The sequence below is a fragment of the Lepus europaeus genome, chromosome 12, assembly GCF_033115175.1.
Source record: "Lepus europaeus isolate LE1 chromosome 12, mLepTim1.pri, whole genome shotgun sequence".
Classification (NCBI taxonomy): Eukaryota; Metazoa; Chordata; class Mammalia; order Lagomorpha; family Leporidae; genus Lepus; species Lepus europaeus.
In genome coordinates, this window is record NC_084838.1 from 67,150,478 (window position 1) to 67,175,545 (window position 25,068).

The window sequence follows — 25,068 nt, forward strand, 5'->3', positions numbered from 1 at the left end:
AAATAGCATTTATGAGAAGGAAGAACAAACCTGAAGGCATCATGCTATCTCACTTCCAAATATTCTACAAAGTTTTAATAACCAACACAGTTCAATACTGGAAAAAAAAAAAAAGACACAGAGATCAACGGAACAGAAAGCTCAGAAATAGACCCACACATTTACAGTCAACTGATTTTCAAAAAGGATGCCAAGAACTTACAATGAGAAAGACCATTCTTATCAACAAATTGTACTGGGAAAACTGGATATTCACATGAAGAAAAATGAAATCTGACTTTTTCTCACATTATGAGCAAAAATCAATTCAAAATGGGTTTTAAAAAACGTAAATGGAAGAATCAAAACTATGAAACTGAAAATTTATGGGGAAAGTTCCATGGCATTCATATAGGCAGTGATTTCTTTTGGATACGACACTGAAAGCACAGGCAACAAAATACAGACAGACAGGGGTGATTATATCAAAAAGGAAAAAAGAGCACAGTGAAGAGACAACCTATGAAATGGGAGAAAAGATCTACAAATCATATATTTGGTGAGGAATTATCTGAAAAAAAAAAAAAAAAAAGGAACTCAACTCAGTGGCCAGAAAACAAATAACCAATTAAAAAATGAGCAAAGTACCTTCAAAGACGTTTCTCAAAAGACATGCAAATTGGGGCCAGCACAGCGGGTTAAAGCCAAGGCCTGCAGCACCAGCATCCTATGTGGATGCCGGTTTGAGTCCAGGCTGCTCCTCTTCTGATCCAGCTCTCTGCTATGGCCTGGGAGAGCAGTAGAAGATGGCCCAAGTCCTTGGGCCCCTGCACCTGCATGGGAGACCTTGAAGTAGCTCCTGGCCCTGGCTTTGGATCAACTCTGGTCTGGCCATTGCAATCATTCAGGGAGTGAACCAGTGGATGGAAGACCTCCCTCCTTTCCTCTCTCGCTCTACCTCTCTAACTCTTTCAAATAAATAAAATAATTTTTTTTTAAAAAACACAACATGCAAATGGTCACAGATACGTAAATAATGCTCAGCATCACTAAGCATCAGGAAAATGTATATTAAAGCCATAATTAGGTATCACCTCACACCTCTAGAGTAGCAGTTGTCCAACAGTGAGAAGACAAGCATATAAAGGAAAGGGAGACATTGCACAACGTTGGTGAGCATGCAAATCTGTAAGATCATTATGGGAAACAGTATGAATGCATGTCTCTCCAAATTAAAACTACAACTATCATACGATCCAGAAATTCCACTACTGGCTATACAAGGATATCTCAAAAAAGCTGTGGAAAACGGAATTACAAGGTAAGTTCATTTTGAAGCAGAATATATTCTCATATAGCCAAATGAAATGAAATCAGTATGTTGAGAAATCTATTCTCCCATGCAGTGGCATTATTCACAAAAGCAGAAATGTATAATCAACCTATGTCTTGCAACAGTTTTATGGGTTTTACAATATGTAGAAGGGCAGGCGCTGTTGCACAGCAGATAAAGCTGCTGCCTGCAACACAGGCATCCCATATGGACACCAGTTTGAATCCTGGCTATTTCACTTCTGATCCAACTCCATGCTGATGTACCTGAAAAAACAGCAGAGGGTGATCCAAGTGCTTGGGTCCCTGCACCCAGTAGGAGACCCAAAAGAAGCTCCTGGCTCCTAGCTTTGGAGTGGCTCAGCTCTGGCCATTGTGGCCATTGGGGGAGTAAACCAGCAGATGGAAGATCTCTGTCTCTCCCTCTCTCTGTAATGCTACCTTTCAAATAAGTAAATAAGTAATTTTGAATATAAAATATGTAGTATACAAATGCAGTAGAGTACTAATCATCCATAAAAAAGAAGTACTGTCATTTATAGCAAAATGGATGAACCTGAGGAGTACATGTTAAATGAAATATGTTAGGAAATATGAGGATCTAAAAAGTTGATCTCAGAAGTAGGAAACAGAATATAAGTTACCAGGAACTTGGGTAATTCCCAAGGAGGAGTTGCAGAAGTGTTGGTAAATGGATATATTTCAATCAAGTAAAAAGAATAATTTCAAGTTATCTATTGATCACCACATGTAATGTCAATGTACAGTTTACTTGAAAATTGATAAAAGAGTAAAATTTGTTCTCACCATGAAAATGGTTAAGTAATTGCATGCGATATAATACATATGTCAGTTAGCTAGATTTAGTCAATCCAAATGTATATATCCTTCACATTATAATACAGTTTTATCTATTAAAATGAAAACAAGTATAAAAACATAAAACAAGCTGGAAAGGAAGGAAAAGGAATAAAAAAGAAATTCAAATCGGAATGCAACAAATAGACTACCATTCCTGAAAAGGTCAGAGGCAAAGTAGTTGGGGTGGTGGTGATGGTGGTGTACAGTCCTATCATCCCAGCAATAAATAAGTGAAGTTGTAGGACAGGGGATTCCCAGATTCTGTTGCACATCACAGTCACTTGAGGAGATTTTGAAATTTTTAATGTTCAGCTTATATCCTTAGCTAATGAAATCAGAATGTCTAGGAGTGGGAGCCAACTATCAGTAATCTTTTAAAAATGCCCAGGTGATTTCCATGTTCAGCAAAATCTGGGAATCACTTATTGCCTTTGAGTTCATGCATTTCCCAACCAGAGAAGTCTGCTCTTTCCTCTAAAATATCCATGTGCCTTTTAATGGCTCAAGTTCTACAAGTAATTCATTCCATGTCAGCTATTTGTTACGTAATTTTTGAATGATGCTGAAAAGCACTTACTTTCTTTAAATGGGGCATGTTCTGTTTGCCACTGATCACTTCTTTCCTTCGAGTTTGCTGCCTACCTCCATCATGAATCTGTGACCCCAGGTTTTACTACTAACTTTGCTTTCAAATAGAAATAAAACTTGCAGAAAATATTCAGCTAAACTGAAACCGTAGGTTTCAAATAAGACACTAAAATGTCAAGGAAAATATATAGGTAAAGAAAACTTTCAGTCATGATGTACTGAGTGTTTCTTAATTTCTGAGTTACAAAAATAAATCGTGATATTATCAGTCTCTCGGATCTAAGTTCAGTTTGCTACTTGATATACAACAAATGTGGTGTAATCCATTTAATCAGTTTTTCTTTTCTCAGCAAGGGCCTGAACAAGTTGTTCTATAGCAGAGCACTGATCAAAAGTGGCAAACGTCATTATCCTTGGCAGATTACCAGGAGTTCTGCAATTAACAGCAACATGAAAAAAAACTATTTTATGGACTTTAAAGTAAATGTGGCTTGATGAAGGGAAAATATATTCATCTTGCCACAAATTAGCCTAATGCTAGAACTCTTCACATTGAATATATTTTAAGGTTACTGAGAACTGTCATGGAAAGCAAAGCAATGGAAACATGAAATAAACCTGAACCCTGCAAGCTCCACTTCTGTGAGTTCCCTATCAAATGATATTTAGTCATTATCTTCATGCACAGAGTCCTGAGCTAGATGTTCAGGAGTATAAGACAAAAAAGAGAATACTCGTCCTCTGGCATTTTTTTATACAGGAAATGAGTCCATGCAGCAATTTAGACAATGAGAACTAAGTGGATAAAACATGATTAAATTATGAAGAAAATAAAATATTTAGCTGTTAACTGCTGGCCAAATGAAGACTATGAAACTCACAAAGATAATTGTATAAAGCATTTTCAATTTTGAAATATTGATACTCTTCTACATTTCTGTAATGGATACACAGAAAGAAATATGAATACTATATTTTATACTTGCATTGCAAAATCTGATAGTATCTGGAATAGAAGATCATATATTCTCTATTCAAGATCATATAATTACTATAAGTCTGTTTTTATGATTATAAAATATTACTTTACCTAAGGGCAAAAAACCCCACATGTGTATGTTACAGTCAGTTATCTCTTTACTCCCAGATATATCCCTTTGGCTCTTCTTAGCTCTACATTGCAGGGGGCTGAATCCTGCAAACCAAATTCCCCAGGTTCTCTCCCCAACTAGCATTCAGCCAGCTTCATAAACAAGTTGGAAATGAGAAGCTAGGAAAAAAAAAATGATGTGTCTGGGATGTTTCCTCTTCCCTCTCTCTGCTTAGGTGGTTTTATCAGCAATGCTTTCATGTTCTCCCTTGTGCCAGCTCCAAGGATAATCTATCTCTTCAGAAGATATCCCCCTTTTTGTAGTCTAACCCTGAGTAGGCACACTAAGCCTTTTCCCCTTGTTCCTTAAGCCTTATGGGTGACAGTGATGCTCTGCTAATATAATGTTTGGTTTCCTCATCCAAGTCTTATATAACACATTCCTTGGTTTAAAGTTCCTTTACAGACCAACTCAAGTTTCTGGCTGTTTTCCTTTGTGTGCCTTTTCTATAAAGTTAGCCTTGCATCACAAAACTATCATATAGTCGTGATGAAAAATTATCCAGTTTTTCTCTTTGTGACCATTAAGAGACATGTTGGACCAGAAGACAGAATTCAAGATGAGATGGAGGAGCGAAAGCCAAAAATCACACATCAGCTCTCTTGGAGAAATAATGGTTCAGATATAGATCTAAGAGTTGCTTCTCTATTTTTTAAGTTTAAAAAGATGAATCATTCTAAAACTTGCCCTATTCTTCCAACATTCCTCACCATCTGATTAGTCCTTGAGTTTTATCTATTCAATCTTGCAAATGTTTCTTGTGTTTGTGCCTTATCTATTTCCTTTTACTCCACTGGTTCATGTAGAGTCACTTCCAGGTATGTCTCTAAAGTGACTTCTTCAATCTATCCTCTGCAAAGCTGCTTTCTAACAGAAAGTCTAATCAGGAACAAGACAACCATGCCCACTCTCATCACTTGTATTCAACATAATACTGGGATTCTTGGCCATAGTCTTACCTAGAGGACACCAAAATAAATATATGGCATATAAACTGGAAAAGACTTAAAGTTGAAGATGGCTGAATAGAGAGGCCCTGCACTTGCCTCTGCCACAGAGAACATGCTGAACAAAGGAAGGACAACATTTCCAGAATGACTGAGAGAAAACTTCAGAAATTAAGTGACAGGAACTGTAAACAGCACAGAGACTCTGAAAAACAACAAAGAGGAGAACAAAGCACACTGCACTGCCTACACTGTCTCCCCAACTTGGGGGACACCCTCTTGCCAGGAAAAGATAAGTAGAAAGCTCTCTATTATTGTGACCCTCTCTATCATTGCAGACCAGTAGCCATACCTGTAAGAGAATCACACAGTCCTCACTGGCTTTAAATCCAGTCTGGAAAACTGACTTGGGTCCAAGCAACTACTGTCTTCCAAAAAGGAGCCCACATTGTCTCCCTCTGCCTCCAAAATCCAGCACCTGAGTGGCTGTGGTACACTGTCTGGTAAAATCCATTCTCTTTTTTGGGGACAACAAGCAACCCAATTACTACCAGAAGCTCCTAGAGTCATAGCCAGGGTGTTCACTCTGCCTGATCTAAGGAGGCTCCCCTCTGCTTCTCAAACCTGGCACAAGCAGCAGCTGATATACAAACCAAGAGAACAAGACATGAGGAAGTGCCCTTCTGCATCTTTTAGCACAGAGTGCTGGGTGGCCAGTGTGCAAGTCCCAGAATTATCCTTGCACATCCTGTAAGAACTGGGGAAGTCTCGGGGTCATTGCTGTGGTGCATCGGGTTAACACCCTGGCCTGAAGCGCCAGCATCCCATATGGGTGCGGGTTTGAGAACCGTCTGCTCCACTTCCCATCCAGCTCTCTGCTATGGCCTGGGAAAGCAGTAGAAGATGGCCCAAGTCCTTGGGGCCCCTGCACCTGCGTGGGAGACCCAGAGGAAGTTCCTGGTTCCTGGCTTCAGATCAGCGCAGCTCTGCCAATTGCGGTCAATTGGGGAGTGAACCATCAGACAGAAGACCTCTCCCTCTCTCTCTCTCTCTCTCTCTCTCTCTCTTTCTCTTTCTCTCTCTGCCTCTCCTCTCTCTGTGTAACTCTGACTTTCAAATAAATAAATCAATCTTTAAAAAAAGAAGAACTGGGAAGTCCCTTCTGTGTCCTGAAGCTCTGGGACTGTGACAATTGGTGCTACAATCTCTGCAGGGCCCTATTTGCCTTCCTCTAGTTAAGGTTGGCAGTTGCTAGTCCACAATCCCCAGCACAACTGACACTCAGTGAGACCTGGGTAATGACTTCACTGCATCCTACAGCTCCAGGACTACGACTGTTGGCTCTGTAAGTACCATGAACATCTGTGATCTCTCATAGGATAAATAACAAGAGGTGAAAACACAGAATATATAAAATTATCAGTAAGCAGCCAACAAAATGATAGGAGTTAATTCTTACCTACCAATATTAATTTGGGATAGAAATGTATTAAATTCCGTAGTTAAAGGACATAGGTTGGCTGAATGGTTCAAAAAACAAGGTCTAAGTAGAGACTGCCAATTAGAAACTCACTCCACAGGTAAAAAATGCACATAGTCTGAAAGTAAATGGTTGGAAAAATATATATAATGCAAATGCAAATGAAAAATGAGCTGGGATAACTATATTCTTATTAGATAAAAACAGACTTTAAATAAATATGCAATAAGAGACAAAGAAGGACATTATATATTGATAAGAGGATAAACTCAGCAAAAAAGATATAAAAATTATATATATGCATCCAACACAAGACCATACAAATATATACAAGGCAGCTATTATTAGACCTGAAGGGACAGATAGACTCCAAAGCAATAATAGTGGGGGAGCTAACACCCTACCATCATCAATGAAGGGATCACCCAGCCAGAATATCAATAAAGCTACATCAGTGTTGAAACACAGTATAGAGCAAATGGACCTAACTGGCATTTACAGGACATTTCATCCAACAACTATTGGATGAATGCACACTCTTCTCATTAATACATAGAACATTTCCTAAGAGACACCATTCATTAGGACACAAATCAAGTCCCAGCAAATTTTAATTTGTTTTATTTAAAGATATATTTATTTACTTGAAAGGCAAAGTTACAAAGACATAGAGAAAGAAAGAGAGAGAGATTTTCCATCTGCTGGTTCACTCCCCAGATGACCCCGATGGCCAATGCTGAGCGAGGCCTAAGCCTAGAACCAAGAGCTTCACCCATGTCTCCCACATGCTTCTTCTATTTTACCCTGGCCATTAGCACAGAGCTAGATCAGAAGTGGAGCAGCCAGGAAGCTAACTGGCACCCGTTGCATGCAGTGGCTTTACCTCCTATGCCTCAATGCCTGCCCCTCAGTAAATTTTAAAAGTTGAAATCATACATCTTTCTTTTTGAACTACAGAAGAATAAAGCTAGAACTCAGCAACAAGAACAACAGAACACTTACAAATACATGGAAATTGAACAACATCCTCCTGAATGACTAATGGATGACTGAATAAATTTAAAAGAAAATTTAAAAATATATTGAAAGAAATAAAAATGAAAACATATTAAAATCTGTGAGATACAGCAAAAACAGCAGTAAGAGGGAAGTTTATAACCATTAATGCATGTATTTAAACATAGAGGGGTTGGTGCTGTGGCATAGTGTTTTAAGACCCTGCTGGCGGCCAGTGCCGCGGCTCGATAGGCTAATCCTCCACCTTGCAGCGCCGGCACACCAGGTTCTAGTCCCGGTCAGGGCGCCGGATTCTGTCCCGGTTGCCCCTCTTCCAGGCCAGCTCTCTGCTGTGGCCTGGGAGTGCAGTGGAGGATGGCCCAAGTGCTTGGGCCCTGCACCCCATGGGAGACCAGGAGAAGCACCTGGCTCTTGCCTTCGGATCAGCATGGTGCGCCGGCCGCAGCACGCCAGCCATGGCGGCCATTGGAGGGTGAACCAATGGCAAAGGATGACCTTTCTCTCTGTCTCTCTCTCTCTCTCACTGTCCACTCTGCCTGTCAAAAAAAAAAAAAAAAAAAAGACCCTGCTGGCAAAGCTGGCATCCCAAATTAGAATGCTTGTTTGAGTCCCCACTGCTCCACTCCACTTCCAGCCAATCTCCCTAGGACGGTAGCAGAAGTGGCTGAAATACTTGGGCCACTGCCACCCATCTGGGAGAGCTCCTAACACCTGGTAGAGTGAACCAGTGGATGCAAGATTCTCTTTCATATTAATACCTCTGGAATGGTCCATCCCCCATTTCCTATCCACCAAGCCATCAGAGGCGAAATAAACTGCTATCATTTCTGGAACTATCCTTCTGATCTTTCAAAAGGAACAAAAAGTGTTTTCTTGGGGCCAGCGCTTTGGTGTAGTGGATAAAGCTGCTGCCTGTAGTGCCGGCATCTCATATGGGTGCCAGTTCGAGTCCTGGATGCTCCACTTCCGATTCAGCTTTCTGCTATGGTCTGGGAAAGCAGTAGAAGATGGCCTAACTCCTTGGTCCCCTGCACCCACGTGGGAGATCAGGAGGAAGCTCTTGGCTCCTGGCTTCGGATCAGCGCAGCTCTGGCCATTGCGTCCAACTGAGGAGTGAACCAGTGGATGGAATACCTCTCTCTCTCTGCCTCTCCTCTATGTAACTCTTTGAAATAAATAAATCTTTTTTAAAAAATGTTTTGTTTTCCCTTCCCACAGCTTATTGTCTCTATCTCTATTTGGCATTAATTTAGTAGCCTTGTGTGAGAATATTAGGTTCTTCCAAATCTCTGTTTTTTTCTGTTTGTGATTTTCACTCAGGCAGGGCACTTGTCTTCCTTATCTTTTCTTACCAGAACTTGCTATATGGATTGGGTCATAGATCATAGCCAACAAACATCTGAATAATCGAATCAAATTGAAATAAATGAGCTCATCAAGGAAATCATGTATGGATTAATTTGGAAAAAGTAAATATTCCAGATTGTGTAAAGATGCTGAGAAACTGGGTGGGCTGTCAGCAAATCTGTGAAGTGTCAAACCATGGACATGTCACCTTCACACCTCTGTTTACACTTTTCATATGCAGCTTCATGTTGAAAGTGGTAGGTCTCACTCTCATGGCCTTATAGTACTGCCTCCCCAAGAATGCTTGCATTTGTATTGGACATCCAGCAGAAATTTTCCAAAGGGAAAAATAATGATGAAACTTTATATACTTTCATTATTGGCAGAGGTGGGATTATGAATCAGGGGTGAGCTTTCAGGACGCCCCTCAAAACACAAAACATCAGTCATTGCATACTTGCTTTTGTCTAAAGATGACTGTATTTAGACTTGAGTGTGGGTAAAAAAAAGACTTCTAAAACCAAAATTTTATATTGATTATGTAATAGTTAAATATCAATTCCTGTCGTGTCAAATAGAAAGCAGAATGGAAAGCAATTCTTACAATAATTTAGGCATTTCAAAATAGACTCCTATTACTTTAATCCAGTACAGTTGATGGGGAAAGAAACAGAAGCCAGGAAGTAACCTCTACATGGAGAAAGCTATCAGGAGAACATTATTGGTTTCTATCTGACTTTGGTCCATTACACAGCTGCTTTGTTGATCTCCCAAAGGAGTACTAAACCTGAAGGAGTGAGTGGGGAATTGCTGATATTTATCCTGCAGGAGCAAGTTAAAATAAAAAGAAGGTGAAGTCAGAGAAGTAAAACATGCAGAGCTTTCATGAGACATTTTTCTTCTAGGGAATAAAACATACAGCACAATTTAAAAACTCATCTCATTAATCTCTACCATATTATTTTCGGTGATTTTTCTAAGTACCAGTAGTTTTAAATAGACATGAGTGTCAGAATGTATTAGTGACCTTATTGAACAATTAATGCTGTAGATTTGATTCCTTAGTATGCACCTTAGAAAATAGCCATTGGCTATAAATCAAGGCTAAGAGAAGACTGTGGAAAGCAGAGAAGGAGAGTGGATGAACCAAGCAGGGACAGGTTCAATTATTCTGCTTCTATGGGTTGTCAGGTAAGATTAAATTCTCTGACCACTTATGTTCAGCAAGCAGTTTCTTCTTAGACATTTACTTTGTTGTTGTCTCATCAGGTTTTTTTTTCCCCTTCTTTTTATTCTATCACAGATCAAACAAAACATCTACAAGACTAGTACTCTGACCATCATCTGATTTAGGCAGAACAACAACAACAAAAATCAAAATTCATTTTGGCGGTATTCAATCTTCCCACTGGTGCTGGTGCTGTGGCACTGCAGGTTAAGCCACCGCCTACAGTACTAGCATCCCCATATGGGATCCTGTTTGGTCCTGCTGCTTAACTTTGGACTCAGCACCCTGCTAATGTGCCTGAGAAAGAAGGGGTCTTGGCTCAAGTGTTTGGGACCCTACACTCAAGTGGGAGGCAGGGATGAAGCTCCTGGCTCCTAGATTAGGCCCAGCCCAGCCTAGCCCTGGCTGTTGTGGCCATTTGGAGAGTGAGCCGGTAGTTGGAAGAGCTGTGCGCACGCGTGTGCGTGCGTGCGTGTGTGCATGTAAACCTGCCTTTCAAATAAATAAATACATCTTTTAAAAAATATTTCCATTAATCATTGTCTCCCATGGCTGTGGGGTCTTTTAAAGACGTGTGTGGTGTGCTTTCCTTCTAATACAGGTGACCCAAAGAAAAGGCTGACAGTACACCCATTCTCAGAGTAATACCCAAGGGAAGAAATTAACATATTAAAGATCTCATGGATGGACAGACATGCCAGTGGCCACATAATAAGCAGCCACCTCCTTAGTAAGATGGCCTAGCTGCTAGGATTTACCAAAATACAAATATAGTAAGCCACATGACATGAACAACAATGTGGGTGTGACACCAAAACTGCTTTATCATTAACTTTGTTGTCAGCAAACATCAGGATTTGTGCTTTTAATACTTTGTAAGCAAATCTTGAATAAAAATAGCAGTCCCACAAAATCTGTTAATGATGTGAGTAGATGAGATGGGGAGAGAAAGAGAGAGAGGAGGAGGAAGAAAAAGATCTTAGCAAGTAATTATTTATATTACTAAAGGGGAAAATAATAGAAACTACTGTCCCTCATGTGACTATTGCATCAAATCCAGCATAAGGCAAATGTGCACTCACCATTGTCATCCAAGCAAAAAGCTGAATGGCTTAGATAAGATTTAGATTTTATGATCAGTACTTGTATTACACAATCGAGGAAATAAGATTTTCTAAACTCAATAGAAATTCTTAGATTGTTTTTCATTTTTTAAATTTATCTCTGTTTTATTTGAAAGGCAAAGAGAGAGTGAGAAAAACAGAGAGAATAAGAGGGAAAGAGCAAGAGAGAAGCACGTAGAGAGAGATCTTTCATTAGCTGACTATTATAATCACCTAGGGAGGGGTAAGCATTCACCCAATATTGTGCCTAGACAGCAGATCATGATATGTTTAAAGACATGAAAAGGTATTTTCCAAGTTATTGGGGTGGTGAAAGCACTCAACTTCAATCTTAACTGAAGCCACCATCCTTTTCTTTTTAGATATTTTTTCTGACATTTTGCTGTCATCTGAATTCTTGCGCTTGTTGTCGGACTGGTTTATGAGTGAAAAACTTGACTAGTGTAAGTGGGAGGAACTTACATGAGCATGAAATTGCTGCACAGCAAACCTCAACAAGCTTTCAAAGAAACATGCTTTTAAGTCCGTCCAACAGCTTCATGAGAGCAGTGTGTGTGTGTGTGTGTGTGTGTGTGTGGCAGGAAGGTGCTGAATAGTAACAAAAAATGAACTACAAAAAGAAAAAAAATCAAGAAAATCCTTACTTAGTCTCCTTTGCTGCATGGATTCTTAAATATGTCCTTTTGATATCGGAAGACAAGGCTTGTAAGTATCCTTGGCTGTGAGGCTGCAACAAGCATATTATTGTAGACTTTTGACATCAACAAAGGCAGGACATGTTTGCAATGTAGTCTCATGTTTTATTGTTGCAATATAGCTGGCAGGAGCAGGACAACAGATACACAGTTGATTCATCCTCTCTGTATAAAGCATGAAGTCTTGGGGCTAGGGCCATGGCATACCATGTTAAGCCACCATCTATGGTGCCAGCATTCCATGTGGGTGCTGGTTCAAATCCCAGCTGCACAACTTCTCACCTGGCACCATGCTGATGTTCTTAGGAGGGCAGCATAGGATGGCCCAAGTGCTTGGGACCCTGCACCCAAGTGGGAGACCTGGAGGAGACTCCTGGCTCCTGGATTCAGATCAGCTCACCTTCAGCCATGGTAACCATTTGGGGAGTGAACCAGTGGATGAAAGATCTCTCTCTCTCTTTCTCTCTCTCTCTCTCTCTTCCTCTGTAACTCTGCCTTTCCAATAAATAAATAGATCTTTAAAAAAAAAAACACGAAGCATGAAGTCTTTGTCCCCTTGAAACCAAACTTTGAGCAATTCTCAATAAAGAGAGTGAGCTCTCTGTCTCTCTCTCTCACTATCCACTCTGCCTGTAAAAAAGAAAGAAAGAAAGAAAGAAAGAAAGAAAGAAAGAAAGAAAGAAAGGAAGAAAGAAAGAAAGAAAGAGAGAGAGAGAAATTTTACATTAAACTTTCATTTTTGACATGAGAAAAGTAAAGCATGGTGTGTATGCTGTTGAAGGGGAAGCAGAGAAGCACCACAAAAATACATATTATACAGTGAATGTTTATAATGGGATTAAGGGCTGTAAGAATTAGAGACTAAGATATAACAGAAAACACATGCCACTAAGATATGTCCATTATAAGTGTGGCAATCATCCCTTTCATGTGGCCAGCCCCCTCACAATGGGGAATGCTGACAGATGCAAGGTTAGCCCTTATCCTGCCTTCACATTATTCTAGCACATGTAAGAAAAGAGGTTCCTTGTGGGGTAGGGTGAAGCTAGTGCAATCTTAATGAGGAAAGATATTCTTTCCCCTCTGTTCCCTGTGTGTATGGAAGGGGAGTCGGGTGGGGATCCAAGAGACTCACTCACACAGACTAGACAGACTGAAGTATTCTTTGAAGCCCACATGCCTACTTAGTCCCTACAGCTTGTTTGTGGTCTGCTTTCATCAGAGAAGGGGAGAGATGGTATGAACTGTGATGGCCACATGTGTTGAGGCCAGGGGAAGGTCAACTCTCCAGTGTTGCCAGTGCCCCAGAGAGACAGAAGATGGGATTCACCAATGCTTGCTGCTCCAGGCTGAGGCTGTTGAAGGTGCATAGGGATAGGGAGGTACCACAGAGAATGGCAAAAAAGGGCCCAGATTATAAAGAGAGGAAGCACAGTGTTGTCTGTTTGAGATTAACCAGCAAAGGCAGACATACTTCTCAAGGGGGCACCAATACCCGGGGACACTGTGAAAACATATAGCAACTAATTGCAGCTCTGATTGGCAATCTCAGTGCCACCTTTTGTATACAAAGTCCATGGTAGACAGGTAGATCAGGGTTATGGTTAATTGAAGAGACAACTGAAACATACTGAGAAGCCATATATCGGTAGAACGAATTTGGCAACAATAAGAAGCATACTATTAGTGGCCTTAACAAATAAGGATTAATGTCCTCAAATAACAAGATGCCAGGTGGGAAGTTACTGTTGGCCTTGATTTTGTATCTCAATGGTTGTGAAATTCTCTCAGTCTTTTCCTGATGTCTGAAAGGCTGCTGTCCCAATGCAACTTAAATAAGTAAGAAGTTTGAAGATGGAAGAAAATGGCAAAGTCTGTTATTTTTATAGGAAAATGAAAAGTGTTCTCAGAGACCACATAGCAAACTTCTACTTATTTCTTATTAGATGGAATTGGGTCACTAGAACAGTATGGCTACAAGAGAATCATGGAAATTTTTAGCTTCTTTCAACTAAAAAAAGTATTTACTTGAAAGGGGGCGAGATATTGAGACAGGCACACACACACAGAGGGAGAGGGAGAGAGATAGAGGGAGAAGGGCGAGAGGGTGGGGGAGAGGGAGAGGGAGAGGGAGAGGGAGAGGGAGAGAGAGAATGTATTTCATCCTCTGTTTCACTCCCCAGATGCCTGCAGGAGCTCCATCTGACTCCCACAAGGGTGGCAGGTTTCCAAGACCTTGGGCCGCCATTCACTTCTCTCAGGAGCAATCACAGGAAGCCTAATCAGAAACATGGTTTGGTCAGGACTTGGAAATCTTCCTTCATCTTTTATAGTGGAAGAAGAGCTTTCCAGTGACACCTGAGACTGGTATACATGTTAAAGGAGGCCATGCCTGCCTACTGCCTTGTTCTGCACCCTTCTGACAAGCCAAGAGAGAGTAAGGTGAAGTTGAATAAAGAGAACTGAGAGGTGAGGGTGAGCCCAGGACCTCACTTACCTGCCAAGTCCTCAGAGGCATGCATTTTGCTTGTGTTGACTTTAGGCAAGATATGGAGCTGGGGAGAAAGGAAGAGAAAGGTCTTTAAATGCCATATGTATTTAATAAATTATTAAAATGAACAGAACAGAGTCTTTCAAAGCTAAAATGAGACAGTTTTACTAATTGAAAGATACAAAAAATTAGTATTGTATGAGAGGTCATTAAGGCAATCTTACACCAGCTGAAAAGAAGGCTTTGACTGAATACAGGTAGTAGCAGTTATTTGAAGAAGAAAATCATTTTATTCCCAAGCAACTAACAAATTCAGACTTCTCACTAAATTAGTTACACCGAAGATAACTGTTTATTAAATAAAAGATCACAGAGGGTAGATTCAGGCCTTGTTACCTAAACCTCTTGTGTTTTATAAAGTTCTCAGTTGAAAGGAACCCTTAAGAAGACATAAATTCATTAAAACATATACAACTGATTTTGATGAGATTCTCAGATGAGCTGAAAAACCATCAAGTATGGTAACAAGCTTTACAAAATTGCATCTGAATAGAGCCATGTTCCACATGGGAATATTATGCATTTTAAATGTGATAAACATTGCTAATTCATCTGTTTTCCCAAACCAACTTCAGGGGTTTTCCTCCAACCTACCCCACTCCATACTCAACATGTCCAAAATGTCATGGAACTGTATAGCAATAATCATTTCCTACTGTGATCCTAACATAATTTTGCCTGTCCTTTCTAAAAGAAGTGGAGACACTTTCAAATCTAAACTCCTACTCTAGAGAAAATCATTTTCCAACTTTTAGGCCTGCTTCAGTTAATTAAAGGTAGACACAATAGCACTGTGCTTGTCATGTAGCCCACTGAAAATGTAGACACTTCTAAAAGAGAAATTAACTGATTTTGACTCAGAATAGTTGAGATTTCTAATATTTGACTCCACAAACATTTACATTTTTAGCTACATGAAGGCATTGTGTTCTGTGCTGCAGAAGGGATGCCCTGTCCTTGAGAAACACAAAATTTAGTGTTGGATGCACTGGTAGCAGCATAAGCAATATTCACCAGACACTGTGATAAATACCATGACAACAATAATTATAAAGGGCCAACGGAAACACACTAGGGGAATAATAATTATACCTGTATAAAATGCATTTTCCATTTATGAAGAAAAAAATCTATTAAATGAGGGCATTAAATTCTCAAAGCCAGCAAAATGCTTCTGTGTGGGGTAGAGCAGCACGTCCTTCTAAGTATGAAAAGAAGAAAGCCATTTCTTACCCAACTCAAGAAAAGTCTCACTACCTAAGTGCTGGCTGCCTTTGCTGAAACCTGCAGAGAAATCTTCTTATACTGCATCAGGTATGGCAGAAGGAAACAGCTGGAAGCTGAGGGGCAAATATCCGCAGCCCCTCCGCACGTGAAAAGAACTGCCAAGTGCTAGAGGTGCATTCCCCTCTTCTCAGCTGTCTCTTTTCATGATTTGTTCTCAGTCTTAAAATAATAAATACTAATAGTTATCATTTACTGAATGTCCACATATCGCTAATATAATTCTGGCACTGTACAATGGAATTGACCTATATTATTTCTACAGTTCATAACAATCTCACTATAAAGCAGGCATTTAACCTCCATTTTACAGGCAAGGAAACTATAGTATATAGAGAAAATTATCCAAAAATGGAGGACTTTTTTTTTCTTTCTGATTTTAGTGACTATCCTATTCCCACTGTGCCAGGGAGAAGAGTACAATATTATTGATGCTTCAATTGACTAAAGAAAGGTGCTCTTCCCTGTGTTTCTTAAAACCACTCATCAGAAATTTAAATGAAATGGATCTTCCCCTCTGGTAGTGTATGTCTGGCGTCCTAGGTCAAGGTAAAACCCATCTTAGAGTTAAAAAATCTTCTAGATTAGCAAATACTCTTCTTTCCATTCCTGCCAATTGGTTTTACCCTCTCAAGTCTGATTTTGGTTTTGCTAGTAAATATTGTTTTTATCTCCATCCTCACCAGCAAACACAGCTGGTTTTGGCTGTCAGAGATTCAAAGAACCTTCTGCAAAAATTTAAACTACATGAAAACAATCAGAGTAAGATGAGGAAAAGAATTAAGTAGAAAATAACATCTTAAAATATAAGTTTGACATGGCTTGCATTTTTCAAAAGCCAATGAGAGTTGATGAAGAATTGGTATTTTCCACATGGTTCTTAAGTAGACCCCAAGTGATGATAAAATCTTATCTTTCTTAGTATCTTAAACTAAAAATTCATATCTTCAAGCCAATATTTGGATGTCAATTGACCTCAGCCAGGTCCTTTCTCTCTCCAGGTTTTCTTGGGTATAATATGAAAAGGCAGCCTTGAATGATTTCTAGTTCTAACATTACCTTTCTGCATTTGTGAATGATGGAGCCACTATTTCTTAAGGGCAATGATTCTGTTTCCACCATATCCATGCTTCCTATAGCATTTATGTACCTCTGGAGAATTGAAGCTTTGTATCAAGGAATAAATGTAGCCTTGGATATACATGACAGACCTCTGGGCGGAATAATTTAACTAAACAGTTTTGGAGGTAAGGAATTTTTTAAAACCTCTTTGTTATAGAATGGCATGCAATAAATTGCACATTTATCAAGTGTATCATTTCTTAAGTTTTAACAAATGTATACATTTTCGAAACCATCACAAGATACTGAACAGATCCACTACCCTTAAAATTTTTCTCAAACCCTTTGAATCAATCCTGTACCTTCACCATCCCATCCCCACTGAACTGCTTTCAGTATAGTTTGAATTTCCTAGGATTGTATGTAAATGGAATCAGATAGTATGTATGTATGCATGTATTTGTTTATTTATTGCCTAATTTCTTTCACTTAGAATAGCTGTTTTGAGGTCTTTCCATGATGCTAAATTATGGCTGAGTAGTATTTCACCAAGTGAATATACTACCATGTGTCTATTTATCTGTCAACCAATAAGCCCTTGGAGTGCTTCTGGACTTTGGAGTTCCTCTATACTTAGGTCCAAGTGCATAGTCTCTACTGGCAAGAAAGTTGCCCATTTCTGCCTGTTTCCCTCATGGTAGGATTATAACATGGTTATGGAGCTGCAGGTGATGGTTTTTGGGAAATGAAAGAAACTCACATTATAATTTAACAGGTGCTACTATTCTGTTATTTTTAAAGATTTATTTATTTATTTGAGAGGTAGAGTTATAGACAAGAGAGGGAGAGACAGAGAAAGAGGTCTTCTACCCTCTAGTTCACTCACTAAATGGCTTCAATGGCCAGGGCTGGGCCTAAACAAAGCCAAGTGCCAGGAGTTTCCTCCGGGTCTGTCACATGGGTGTAGGGGCCCAAGTACTTGAGCCATTCTCCACTGCTTTCCCAAGCCATTAGCAGGGAGCTGGATTGGAAGTGGAGCAGCTGGGACCCACACCAATGCACATAATGGATACTGGCACCACAGGCAGGGGCTTAACCTACTACACCATAGCGCCTGCCCAAACCTACTATTCTTACCAGAGATTTAGTAATTTTTCTTCAAGAAATGCATCTCAACTCAGTGTCTGTCTAAAGACCTGAATTAATTACTTTAACAATTTTATCCAGTTTTATTTTTGCTTCTTGAGGAAAGGATTTACTGTTATTCACTCTTCCTTTCATTCTTACAATTTCTTGGTTTTTATTTTAATTTAATTTGTCTGACAAATTATATGAAGAACAGGATGGTCCTTGTTTTTTTATCTGATAAGAGAAATACAGACAAAAACAAACCTTGTGCACTGAGTTCTGTAAGTGTTTGGACGAGGGAAATACACCTCTGGAAAGCGTCAGGGAAAGCATAAAAGGAGAGTTCAGCACCTGGGTGAGACTTACAGGGTGGAGAGGATTTCGGTAGTTACTGAAAGACTGGGAATCAGCTACAGGAGTACTTCCGCTGATCCAAGACTCCTTTCTTTCTTTTTCTTTTCTTTATGCTTTTAAATTTTAAAGGTAGTGCATTAATACATTTTCATTACAAAAATATTTAAATAATACATTTTTAATGTTAAAATATTAAAACATTGCTATTTCCTTCCCCTCCTCATCTTTCTCCCTCTGCCCCATCCTTCTTTTCTTCACTCCCATTACTGGCCTTTTCCTAGGTACTAACACACACTCGAGTGTTAACAGTGGGTTTCTGAAAATTTAGAATGCAGTGAGTTCATCTGCATTTAGATCGATAGAATAAGACTATATCTATGGGGCTGGTGCTGTGGCATAGTGGGTAAAGCCACTGCCTGCAGTGCCGGCATCCCATATGGGCATCCATTAGAGTCCCAGCTGCTCCTCTTCCGATCCAGTCTCTGCTATGGCCTGGGAAAGCAGTAGAGGCTGGCCCAAGTCGTTGGGCCCCTGCACCCATGGGGGAGACCTGAAAGAAGCTCCTGGCTTCAGATCAGAGAAGCTCCTGCCATTGCTGCCATCTGGGGAGTGAACCAACGCATGGAAAACCTCTCTCTCTCTGCCTCTGCCTCTCTGGAATTCTGCCTTTCAATCAAATAAATAAATCTTTTTTTTTTTTTTTTTTGACAGGCAGAGTGGACAGTGAGAGAGAGACAGAGAGAAAGGTCTTCCTTTTGCCATTGGTTCACCCTCCAATGGCCGCCGCGGCTGGCGCGCTGCGGCAGGCGCACCGCGCTGATCCGATGGCAGGAGCCAGGTGCTTCTCCTGGTCTCCCATGGGGTGCAGGGCCCAAGCACTTGGGCCATCCTCCACTGCACTCCCTGGCCACAGCAGAGAGCTGGCCTGGAAGAGGGGCAACCAGCATAGAATCCGGCACCCCGACCGGGACTAGAACCCGGGGTGCCGGCGCCACAAGGCGGAGGATTAGCCTAGTGAGCTGCGGCGCCGGCCCTTTTTTTTTTTTAAAAAAAAAAAAGACCATATCTAGGCTGGGTCTGATTTGGCAATGATGAGTATCTGTGAAGATCTCTTACTTGACACGGCACATATGACTCGTACCACCAGCAGTAGCATATCATTTACTACCTAAGTAAACCTAAGCTAGCTGTTGGTATTAAGTAGATGCAGACTTCAGTTTTCTATCAATCAAGAGAGGTTAAGCTACGCTGAGGTGACAATTTTTCATAACCCCACAAGCTTGATGCAAAAAGAAGTAGTTTCCTCCCGGTACAAGGTTCAGTGCTTCTCTGGGAAGCTTTCCTCTAACCGAGGGGTCTTCCCTTCCAGCTGCACAGACCTGGAGAGAGAGTAGAAGATTCTACACAACACATTCTAAGGCAGCCCTGAAAATGATGTATCCCATTCTGCCTATCCTATTAGACAGAATCTATCTGCTCCATGAGACAGAAATCAGTAGCAAGTAGATCCAAGAGTACTGGAGAATTAGTATTGCACTCCAAAGGAAAGTATAAAATATGCTAGTGAACTCATACTATTTCTCTGCCACAAGTCTCCTCATTTGTGTGTGAGAGTCACATGATGAATACAGCACCTCCCCTATTCTATTCGCTCATGAATATTAGGTTAAATGAGAATCTGATCTCACTTTGGTATTCAAGAGAATTGAGTCTATTTAACCTTAGTAAACTATTGTCATTATGTTGTTGATTGTATAAAGTTAAAGATTGAGTCATGCCTTTTCTTCAAAATTCCCTCCAAAATTTCAAAAAATAATGGAAAATATAGAAGACAAAGAAACTGCATTCATTAACTTCCAGGTAATGTGATGTAGTTCAAAGAAAGATTTCTAAATTTGATCCCCAAGTCTGTTATGGATGATAGATTAAGCAGGGCAAAACATTTAGCCTCTCAAATTTCTAGTCTTTCATTTATTTAATGGAAGGACCAAACATTGAGATATAATGAAGATCCAGTGTCAGAGTACAGGTGAAGTTTTTTTTTTTTTTGAGAATTATAATGACCTAGATAATGCAAAAAATAAACAAGAAGATATAGTGTGAGTATAACAAGGTAAACAAGCAAGGAAGCATCAGAGAGCTGGAGCTACAGGACTCATGTGAAAATCATGAGGAATTCATTATTCAGAAGGGACTCAGAGTATGGCATGAGACCCCACTGCAATCCCAAGTGGAAAACAGATAGTACTGGAAGTCTATAGAAGTGAAGGAGAAACTCAGGAGACATGTCATGTTGGGGGCAAGGAAGAAGGTGATGAGAAGAGGAGAGAATAGGACATTTGTTAGTAAAAGAAATAGATTAGAAAGAAAACTGTTTAACAAAAAGAATATTTTGGAGCAATTTTGTATGTATGGAAAGATCAAAAAGACAGCACAAACAATTCTTGTACTACATCCTCATCTAATCATAGTTTTTCCTATTAATAACATCTTACAGACTTGCAGTTCATTTGTCCATGCATATTTGCATATTCTTAGTTTCTCTAGATTTTCTTAGTAACCTTAATTTTTGATAATTGTCAACTCAGTTTACTTATTTAGGTCATTAAAAGAAGCTTCAACTCTGATCCCTTTCTCTATCATCCTTACTTCTTCAGTTAATTTCTGAGTCATGGACTCAATTTCCAAGAATATATTGTGGATAGAGTCATCACAGAAGACGTTCATGGTCCCTACTATATCACATAGTTATGTTCTGATTTTAATCCTACTCTTTTGGGGCTGGCACTGTGGCGCAATGGATTAAAGCCCTGGCCTGAAGCGCCAGCATCCCATATGGGCGCTGGTTCGAGTCCTGGCTGCTCCTCTTCTGACCCAGCTCTCTGCTATGGCCTGGATAGCAGTAGAAGATGGTCCAAGTCCTTGGGCCCCTGCACCCACGTGGGAAGACCTGGAGGAAGCTTCTGGGTCCTGGCTTCGGACTGGCGCAGCTCTGGCTATTGCGGCCATCTGGGGAGTAAACCAGTAGATGGAAGACCTCTCTCTCTTTCTACCTCTCTCTGTAACTCTGTCTTTCAAATAAGTAAAATAAATCTTAAAACAAAATAATCCTACTCTTCCTAGGGAAGTTGTTTGGAGGCAGCATGATAAGGTGATTCAATCAATTGGGTAAGTAAAGACAGTACAATTATTTCATTTTCCTTTCAAGCCCTAAGGGCAAGAACAGTTACTTTTAACAATGTAAGGCATATTGCACAAGGCCCTAGGAAGATGAAGCACTTTGATTTTCCACTATCTACACAATTCGTAGAGACATCATAAGAGAAAGCATGATTGTAATAACCTAAATATCATTCTTGAAGTTTGGTGTATTTGCAGTCATCCTTAAAAAGAGGTCTATAGGAAGAGTTTTGAAATGGAATGTGATGGGTAGTCACAATGACTCTTAGCATTTAGTGGCTCAAGAGAACGAGGGGTGAGAGATAGAAAATATCCTGAAATATTCAGGATAACCCCACCCAGAAAGAATTGTCCTTCCTCGCCATCAAGGGAATACTTATAAGTAAGGCCAAGAAAAAGCTACATCTTTGGGCTGTCCATAGGCAGATGCTAAAAATTCATTAACAACTTTCCTAGGAATCAGCATCTCCTATTTAGAGCTAACTCTTCAGGGAAATTCCATTGTTGGAAATGCAGTATCATTTGTATACACTTCCTTCTTGAGCTAGGGGGAGAAAAGGATGCAAATTTCTGGAAACATAAATCTCAATATCATCAATAAGAATAGCCACAGAGGAACAAGCAAAATCCATGAATGGTTTCCTCTTTTAGTGTGTGCCAGGGCTGTATGTAGCAGAAAAAATTATACTCTGGTGCTTGCCAAGATTCTTAATGTGGTAACAGTTGCAAGTCATTCTCTTAAATTAATAGAATTCTGAGAAGCAAATTTCACTAAATATCATGGAAATGATTCTCATTATCTTACATATTTTCTGTCTGTATCTGCATGTCTCAAAAGGGCCCTAAATGTTTCACCAGGGCCAGGAGTTCAGCACTTCAATACGTGTACTTCTAAAAATGTTGGAAAATTCATGAATTAATTTGCCAACTAAACTGCACAATCAGAACCTGATATATTCTTCTAAAGCACAGCTAATTGGTTGCTCTCCCCCCATTTTCTGAAATAGGCAGAAACACCTATGATGCTTCCAGTTGTAAGTTTTCCAATATTTTGATCTCAATTAAGGTGGAAATCTCAGTCCTTGGTGACTTAAGTTCATGGGGTTATGGAGGTAGGCATAAATGGTCACTAAAAGTGTAATTTATAAATCTAATTATTTGCTTTCATATTACAGCTTTATTCCTGCTCCCAACTTCCTGATATCTAGATATTTATTTTCTAGAAAGTGTTCCATTCAGAGTGTTGGACTAGTTTCCTTGTAACAAAGCAAACTGGTTATCTCAGCCCTTTTTCCACTCAACCTGCTAACAGACTTCATTTTGGCTGTGATATGTATTAGCATTGTACAGGAGGAATAGGGCCCATGAACATATGCTAACTGTGCTGCAGGAGGTAGAGAAAATTCAGAGCCTTTACAGAATTTCAACAAAGAGAAATTTATGCTATTAAATAGACTATGTTGAAATCTTTGCACATTCTTAGCATGAGTTTATATACAGTTAATATATTGATAAAATATATTGATAAATATTCAAAGTACAGAGTAACCTGAATTTTATTTATTAAGTACCACAGTACTAAGAGCATCTTTGGGTTTAGCTTAAAGAAACAGAAGCAGTTCCTTGACTTAATTGTATGGAAAGATAGACTTTATATCTACTTTTGACAAAGAATAAGCACCTATACCAAGGTCCATTCTATTTACAAAAGATACTCTTCTTCAAATATATCCTTAGAAGAGTGCACTTTCTGTCACAGAAAGTAGCAATTTGCAGTTATCTATAATACTCAAACAGGTTGTTGGTGTGCACTGTCAGAGACAGTGGCCTAACCACAGGGGATGAAGCATTACTGTTATTTCAATATCTTAGTCATGCTTATTATTTTCTTTGTAAAACACTTTATTGCAATTGAAAACACCTTGGAATAAAGGGTTCTCAATGTTAGAAGGAAACTCAGAGAACAATTGGACCATTTCCTTTGCTTTTTAAATATGGAAGTTGAGGTTCAGTGAAGTGAAGTGACTTGATCAAAATATTCAAAGTAGGGGCCAATGTTGTGGCTCTGCAGGTTAAATGGAGAGAAAAAAAAATCTCAATAAGGAACATTTATTGCCAACCAAGGAAAAGTTCTTTTTTGTTGGATTTTGATACCCTTAAGATAATGCAAAGGAATGAATTTCAACTATTTCATTCCTATTAGATACGTTACAACTGAGCTGAGTGCATTAGTTTCATGGGAAACCAGAAACATTTTCATACTGCCATGATTCCAAAAATTGTTTTTTTCTTTTTAGAAGTTTATATGTTCTAAAGGCTCATACTTCCTAAGAATCGAGATCTAAGAGACCTCTTCCTAACTGTATGTCATAGTAGTTTTCCTAATCCAGTATTTCTTTATATTGTTCCCATTCACCATATAAGAAAATGATGTCATAAGTTACACAGTGTGTAATAGGAGTGAGATTCTTTATTTTCCCATAATTTACCCTATGTAACATGAAGAAATAATGGCGTAAGTTATTGAGCTATTTATTGATAAATAGGAGAGAAAATTGTTTGCTCTGATAAGATATCTAAGCATCTATTATGTATTTGTTAGGTCATAGAGTTACATTACACAAGTTCAAGAAATCACACCTAATATGCATTCTCAGGCATTTTACAGATTAAGAGTTCATGTTTCAGGGCTGTCACTGTGGCGTGTCAGGTTAAGCCATGGCTTGTGACACAAGGGTCCCATATGGGCATAGGTTCTTGTTTTAGCTGCTCTACTTCTGATTCAGGTCCCTGATATTGTGCCTGGGAAAGCAGTGGAAAATGGCCCAAGTGCTTGGAATCCCTGAACCCATGTGAGAGACTTAGATAAATTTCCTAGTTCCTGATTTCAGCCTGGCCCAGCCTTGGCCATCATGGCCACTTGGGGAGTGAACCAGTGCATGCAAGACTTCTCTTTCTGCCTCTGCATTGCTCTCTATAACTCCACTTGCAAATAAAAAAAGAAATCTTTAAAAACAAAGAACATGTTTCCATGGCCTAACATGGTGACTAGCAGCATAAGCAAGTCTATTGTAAGATGGCATTTATTTCAAAGTTAGTGTTATCATAACTCTTTTTAATGAGAAGATAGTCATCATCTTGCAATGAGCTCAGAGATAAGAAGATAAGAAAATAAGAATATTTTTTACTGGATCCCAATGAGACTTAATGACTTTTTTGACTTTAACCATCTATATGATGGCTTCTAGCCATCCCCTCTGCTTTGGTCTGAGTGCACAGGTGGCAATATGACAAATAAAACAGTTGGGGAACAGGTTAAAACACCAGTGGCAGTATTTGAGCCACTGTAACCTAGGGAGTTGAGTAATCATAACAGTATCACAGCATCTGTGAATTTAGAGTCATAGTGCTAGCCCAAAAAGTAAAAATTCGAATCGCCATCCCAGAATGCATTTAGATCATGGCATATTCCACTTGTAATAGAGGCTCAGGTGAATTACCAATTGTGTGATAATGACCAGCAGAATCTAGGAGTCACACATGCAGAGATCAACTGACCTAGGAAACTTATACAATCACTATTACTTTATTTATAGTTATTTTCTCAATTTATACCAGATCAATGAATCATTACCTCAACAATTTTGGGGGTTTTGTTAATATATCATAAATAAATAGTATCTCTGAAGTTCATGTACAATAACTATGATGTTTCAATTAAAAATCAGTTGGACAGGAGAGATCCAAGATAGCTGAATAG

At 39.4% G+C, this 25,068-nt stretch overlaps 1 long non-coding RNA gene across 1 annotated transcript in view; it reads right to left on the bottom strand.

Moving 5' to 3' along the window:
* The window catches only part of LOC133771885 (uncharacterized), a 423,974-nt gene that overhangs the window by 182,329 nt on the left and 216,577 nt on the right, over nucleotides 1-25,068 (bottom strand). The window contains exon 3 of the long non-coding RNA XR_009867647.1: nucleotides 14,247-14,304. This is a non-coding gene — a long non-coding RNA (uncharacterized LOC133771885). The remainder of the gene's footprint in view (nucleotides 1-14,246; nucleotides 14,305-25,068) is intronic.